The sequence below is a fragment of the Trichechus manatus genome, unplaced genomic scaffold (genome assembly GCF_000243295.1).
Source record: "Trichechus manatus latirostris isolate Lorelei unplaced genomic scaffold, TriManLat1.0 scaffold00134, whole genome shotgun sequence".
NCBI classification, from domain to species: domain Eukaryota; kingdom Metazoa; phylum Chordata; class Mammalia; order Sirenia; family Trichechidae; genus Trichechus; species Trichechus manatus.
In genome coordinates this window covers 7,864,453-7,871,563 of record NW_004444070.1, presented here as the reverse complement: position 1 = coordinate 7,871,563, position 7,111 = coordinate 7,864,453, and the positions used below count along the sequence as shown (strand labels likewise).

At 50.4% G+C, this 7,111-nt stretch overlaps 1 non-coding gene across 1 annotated transcript; it reads right to left on the bottom strand.

Moving 5' to 3' along the window:
* Positions 1 to 1,163: 1,163 nt before the first annotated feature.
* Positions 1,164 to 1,253, bottom strand: LOC111822160 (small nucleolar RNA SNORD88). The gene has a single exon (XR_002825424.1). It is a non-coding gene; the product is annotated as a small nucleolar RNA SNORD88 (small nucleolar RNA).
* Positions 1,254 to 7,111: the final 5,858 nt, after the last annotated feature.

Genomic DNA, 7,111 nt, shown 5'->3' with positions numbered 1-7,111 from the left:
GACCTTTTGGTTAGCAGCTGAGTGCTTAACCACTGCGCCCCCAGGACTCTTCAGGGAGACATTTTCAGATCCATTTCAATGAAGCCATTATTCCCCCACTGCTGACACACAAGAACAAATAAAAATCCTCCCTGAGCTGAAAAAACTTGTTTCTGTTCCGGTAAGACAGACACGCCTGTTTATAATGCACCTCTTCAAAACACTCGCGAAACAGTCTCCAGACAAACTGTGCTATTTTAACCAAGGCCGTATGTAAATTAGGGATAGCTTTAATAATTACATCCGTTGACATAAACAAGTCACTGGAACCTAAGCTGTGTCTGAAAGTACGCTGTATTCAGTCTACAAAATCTCAACGTGGTATGTTAGCTAAGCTATTGTTTTGTTTCCACTGTTGCATTTTAAAATTAGATTCTTTTCCCTGAAACCTATGGTTGGGTGCCGCTAAGTCGATTTTCAACTCATAGTGACCCCATACGACAGGAGTAGAACTGCCCCATAGAGTTTTCTAGACTATAATCTTTATGGGAGCAAACTGTCAGGTTTTTCTCCCGAGGACCACTGGGTGAGTGTGAACTACTGTCTTTCAGTGAGCAGACGAGCGCTTAACCACCTGCACCACCAAGGCTCCTACCAGAAACCTAACCACCACCAAATGTCTTAAACATCTTTCTTCCATAGCACGTGTATTCCTTATCTTATTTAATCCCTACCTTTGCAAGGCAAGAAACATCACTAACCCCCACCCCACTGGAGAGAGGACTCCGGCCCATCTGCTCCTGATGAAGCGTGCCCAATCTACAGATAAAGAAACTGAGGCTCAGGAGAGCCATCACATGACCAACATCTCCAAGCCCTTAAACAGAAGATCTGGGATTTGGATCCAGGCCCGTGACTGGGTTTCCACAGCTATAAACAAGATGGTTTATGTAGGTTAGTCCTGAGTATGATTGCTAACACATAATTAGATCCCAGAGATACTTGATGTGAAGCTGCCCAAAGGCCTGGGTGGGACAGGCAGTGGGAGTGAGGCTTCTTACCAAGACGGGGGTGGCTGGATGGCCCCTCAGCTTCAAGATGCACCTGTAACACAGGAAGGACTTGGTGAGGGCGCAAGAAATGGTCCAGGGGCCCAGGAACCGTCAGTACTCTCCCCGGAGCCAGGGCCCCTCAGATCCCCAGGTATCAAGGTCCTGGGGGGCACTGTGTCCTCAGGGGTGATCGGAGCCCAGTGCAAGACATCACGGGGGCCCTGGACCTCTGCAGCCAGGTACCAAGGCCTCTCACCTTCAGGGACAGAGGCCAAGATATCAAAGCTGAGACGCTATCAAAAGGATATGAATGACTGCAGCTTTCCCCATGGGGACACCAAGATATCTCCCCCCATGGCATCCCCCCATTACAATCCAGGGAGGGCAGAGGGGAAGGAACTGTCTTCATGGGATGGGCCTCCAAACTCCCTTCATGAAGAGGACCCCCGTGTCCCCGCTGCCTAGTTTTGCAGATTTTCAGCACTGGCTATGCTTACCAGGGAAAGCTGCTAAGATGAAAATCCCGCAAAGAACAGACTGGAGAGGATAGAGAGGCAGCGGCCACGGTAGATGAAAAGAAACCTAAGACGTAAGCAGTATGACACACGGCAACACTTGACTTCAACAAGGTTCAGCTGTGAAGGACATTTTGGGGATGACCCAAGAACTGAACAGGAAATCGGTATTCGATGACATCATTTTTTAAAAACTGTTACTGTTAAGGGGGATGATCTCACGCAGGTAAGGAGAAAAACATCATTTTAAAGACACAAGTGTTAACTATTTTGGGTGAAACGTGAAATTTACTTTTAAAAATTACAGCCAGGAAAACTCTATGGGGCAGTTCTACTCTGTCACATGGGGTCGCCATGAGTTGGAATCGACCTCATGGCACACAACAACTACAATTTTATCAGGAACTTTGAAGAAAATTTCTGACTGGACAGAACAATGTGTTCAAAACATTATCAAAGTTTGAACAAAAACCTTGCTAAACAGTTATACAACAATCACAAGATGAGTGAGTCACGGGCACAAAACCCCTGGAGTTTCTGCAAACAGAACATGTTCATTATTTGTTTTATGAAAGAAATGAACAGCGGTTTCAGTTAACTGGATCACCCAGATACATTATGTGAAACAAAACAAGCCGCTTCTAAAGGGTATAGTTCAAAGCCTACCTATAGGCTACTTGTTTCAACAGGTTTCTACCAGTATTTAAGACGGGGACCTTTAATGTCGTGGCTAACAGAACTCCGTTTTCATAAAACGAAACTTGTTATTTTACACTGGAGCCCTGGTGGTGCAGTGGTTAAGAGGTCAGGCTGCTAACCAAGAGGTCAGCAGTTTGAATCCACCAGCCGCTCCTCGGAAACCCTCCGGGGCAGTTCTACTCTGTCCTATAGGGGCGATGAGTCGGAATCCACTCTACTGCAGTAGGCAGCCGGGCAAGGAGACGCCTACGAAGCCCTGGTGGTGCAGCGGTTAAAAGCTACAGCTGCTAACCAAAAGTTCGGCGGTTCGAGCCCAGCAGTCCCTAAGTGGGAGGAAGATGTGGCAGTCTGCTTCCGTATAAATTACGGTCTTGGGAATCCTACAGGGCAGTTCTACTCCGTCCTACGGACTCGCTATGCGTCTGGACGGCACAAAACAACAAGGGTACCGCTACCCAGTTCTCCGAAACGCAGTAATTCACCCAGGGACCCCACTCCCGGTTCTTCCTCGGTACCCAGTGTCTGTCCCTACGCAAGCTCCAAAACCCGCCTCCCCAAGCCCAGGTTGTACAACAAAGCCCAGCAGCCTGGACTACGTAGCTGGCTCGAGGCTGAAAACTCAAAACCCCGGCACCACAGCGTCACCCCTCCCCGCGCTAAAAAAACATGGCCAAGATGGCGGAGACCCGCGATTTGAGCACACGAAATGGCGCGGCCGGGCTAAGGCGCAAACGCGGGCCCGCCTCGGCGCCCCCGTCCACTCTGACGACAGGAACCCTCGACCCTCCTCCCTCGGCGCCCCCCCCCCGGAAGCCATGCCGGCCCACGGTGACCCCCCAGGTGACACCCCCCCTGCGCGCGCCCCGGCCCCTTCCGACGACCCCGACCCGTCCACGCGGTGACCGGGATAGGACCAGGTGCACCCCAGATCCAGGAGACGAACAGGAGCCAAAAACCCTAACAAACTCACCGAACCCCTAAATTCTCCAAGACGTGCTTTTGCAGCCACGCGCCCCACTTTACACCGCGTTGTTCGCAAGCCCCACCCCCCCAACCTATTTCGGGCACCGCCTGAGGCGTTCTGTACAAGCGCCGGTGTCGGAAACCCGGCGTTGGTGCGTGGAGAAGGGAATAACGCCTGTTCCGCTAGACTCTTCCTGAACAGGTGAGGAGACGCTGTCTCTGGAGGCGGAGAAGAAGGATCATGGCGATACTGGGGAGGGTTGTTTTGTCAGGAGCGTCAGGCAGTTCTGCGGACAGTCCCAAGGGCGGCGGGTGAATCGGAAGGACCCCGAGGGCGGGCGGGGCCAGAAAGGCAGGTGTCGTGAGCTGTGAGGCCAGAGGCGGGGCCCACGCTCACGCTGAAAGGCGTGACCCACACGAAGTCCCAGCCGCGGAGTAAAGGGCGTGGCCCGCGCGGAGATTGATCGGGGAGCGCTGCACAGATTAGAGGCGGAGCCTGCGGCGTGAGAGGCGGGGCCAGAGTAGTGACGCTGGAGCCGGAAGGCTGGGTTCTGGGTCTGAGGGAGAGCTGGGTTTAGAGCTCAGTTCGGGTTTGGATGGAGTTAAGTCTGACGGCCTGGATTCTTGGTAAACTCAGAGATCTGAGGAGTGTCTTTCAGCTGACACGACTGTAAAAATTTCTTTCAAAGATAAAAAATGAAACTTTTCTACCCCAAACCCACTCTCCAGAGGTTGCCACTGTCAACAATTTGGTGTAGACTCTGTACTTCATGGCTCTACACCTACACACAGGTGGGTAGATGGATAATGCTTTTTTTCACCCCAAATATGTCCCATAAGTAATCTTCCCACATCAGTACACACAACTACCTCATTCCTTAAACAATGGCAAAGTATTCTATTATGCAAATAGGCTACCCTTTGTTTAGCTGGTCCCTTTGTCATTCGGGTTGCTTTCTTCCCTTCAGTGAGTTGACCCCTTCCATGAACTTTGTGGTCTGAAAAGAGACCTACATTCCTCCCTTAACAGGAGACACTTCACTGGCTCTGCACAGGAGTAAAAGCAGTCTTCACTGTGGCCCCCCAGGCCCTCCAAGATCTGGCCCCTGTACTCTGACCTCATCTCCCTCCTCACTTCCTTACTGGAGCTACACTAGCACACCGTCCTCCCTGGTGTTCCTGGAACCTGTCAAGTTCATTTTTTACCTCAGGGCCTTTGCATTTGCTGTTCCCTCTGCCTAGAACTCTCTTCTCCATATATGCCCCTGGCGCTCTCCATTCGGTCATCTCTGTTCAGATGTCACCTTAACGTAAAGACCCCCCTACCACTCTATATAACAGTCAGTCCCCCTCCTTTCTGGTCCCCTCTTCCTTGTTGTTGTTCTTCCGACTCATAGCGACCTTTACAATAGAACGAAACACTGCCCAGTCCTGCGCCATCCTCACAATCACTGTTTGAGCCCGTTGTTGCGGCCACTATGTCAATCCATCTCATTGACGGTCTTCCTGTTTTTCACTGACCCTCTATTTACCAAGCATAACGTCTGTCTTAGTCATCTAGTGCTGCTATAACAGAAATACCACAAGTGGATGGCTTTAACAAACAGAAATTTATTATCACATAGTCTAGTAGGCTACAAGTCCAAATTGAGGGCGTCAGCTCCAGGGGAAGGCTTTCTCGGTCGGCTCTGGAAGAAGGTCTTTCTCATCAGTCTCCCTTGGTCTGGGAACATCTCAGTACAGGAACCTCAGGTCCAAAGGACATGCTGTGCTCCTGGCACTGCTTTCTTGGTGGTATGAGGTCCCCATGTCTCTCTGCTCGCTTCTGTCTTTTATATAAAAGAGATGGGCTTAAGACACTATCTAATCTTGTAGACCTGATCAGTGTAACTGCCACTAATCCATCTCATTACATCATAGTGATAGGATTTACAACCCATAGGGAAATCACATCACATGACAGAATGTTAGACAATCATAGCAATACCAGGAATCATCACCTAGCCAAGTTGACAGATATTTTGGGGGGACACAATTCAGTCCATGACAATGTCCTTCTCCAGGGACTGGTCCTTCCTGATACCATGTTCAAAGTACATGAGATGATGTCTCGCTATCCTTGCTTCTAAGAAACATTCCAGCTGTACTTCTTACAAGACAGATTTTTTTTGTTCTTCTGGCAGTCCATGGTATATTCGATATTATTCACCAACACCATAATTTAAAGGCATCAGTTTTTCTTCGGTCTTATTAATTATCCAGCTTTCACATACATATGAGGCAATTGAAAACACCATGGCTTGGGTCAGGCAAACCTTGGTCCTTAAAGTGACATCTTTGGTTTTTAACACTTTGAAGAGGTCTTTTGCAGATTTGCCCAATGCAATATGTCGTTTGATTTCCTGACTGCTGCTTCCATGGGTGTTGATTGTGGATCCAAGTAAAATGAAATCCTTGACAACTTCAGTCATTTCTCCATTTATCATGGTGTTGGTTGTTGGTCCAGTTGTGGGGATTTCTGTTTTTCCTTACATTAAGGTGTAATCCATCCTGAAGGCTGTGGTCTCTGATCCTCGTCAGTAAGTGCTTCACGTCCTCTTCACTTTCAGCAAGCAAGCTTGTGTCCTCTGCATGTCGCAGGTTGTTCATGAGTCTTCCTCTAATCCTGATGCCGTGTTCTTCTTCAGACCCTCCCTTACCCGCCTTTATTATTATTTTTTACTTTAAGAAAATTGAAATTGAGGTCTAAAGAAAGGGTATTGAGGCAGACACCCTGAGCATTGAGGATACACCTCTGGATCAGTGAGGACAGGCTCTTGGGCAGTGGGAAGTGGGGTCTTCAAAGGTTCCCTGGAGTGAAAAAGATAGCCACCGTGTAGTGTGTGAGGTCCTAGGGTTTGTGAGGACTGTGAGGATAGGTCTCATGTAGATGAGGATGAGCACAGGACAGTGACGATAGTCCTTGGAGCAGTGAGGGTCATCCTGGGGGCAGGGAGGGCCATCCCGGGGGCAGGGAGGACCATCCTGGGGCAGGGTAGATCATCCTGGAGGCAGAGAGGATCATCCTGGGGACACGGTGGACCATTATAGGGGTAGTGAACGCCAACCTGGGGGCAAGGTGGACCATCCTAGGGCAGTGAGGGCCATCGTGGGGGCAGGGTGGGCCATCCTGGGGGCAGAGAGGATCATCCTGGGGACAGGGTGGACCATCGTGGGGGTAGTGAAGGGCAACCTAGGGGTAAAGTGGACCATCCTAGGGCAGTGAGGGCCATCCTGGGGCAGTAAGGGCCATCCTGGGGACAAGGTGGACCATCGTGGGGGTAGTGAAGGCCAACCTGGGGGTAAGGTGGACCATCCTGGGGCAATGAAGGCCATCCTGGGGCAGCGAGGGCCATCCTGGGGGCAGGGCAGGCCATCCTGGAGGCAGTGAGGGCCATCGGGGACAGGGTAGACCATGAGGGGTGGGGAAATGGGGCAGGGAGGACCATCCCAGGAGGGGGCGGGGCAGGGAGAACTATCCCAGGGGCAGGGAGAACCATCGTGGGTACAGGGAAGCCTTTCCTAGGGGCAGGGAGGATCATCCCAGGAAAAGGAGAAGCCAGCCCCTGACATGAGAAGAGGTCCTTATGGTCCATGCCCTCCATAAGATGTTAGAATGGGGATACCAGGAAATATTTTGAGGACACTGACATCTCTGAATTGGAAAAGTGAACAGGTTGAGGAGGGAGCCAGGGAGATGTCCTGCCCCTGAAACAAGATGCTAATGGAGACATAAGGACAACCACACATTCTTTAAATTGCATTCAATTATATCTATTTTCATGAGATATTGGGTATCTCAGAGTGTTATTTCAAGGCTAGACAAACAGGCCTGAAACTTAGTATGTTTACAGCAACAACGCC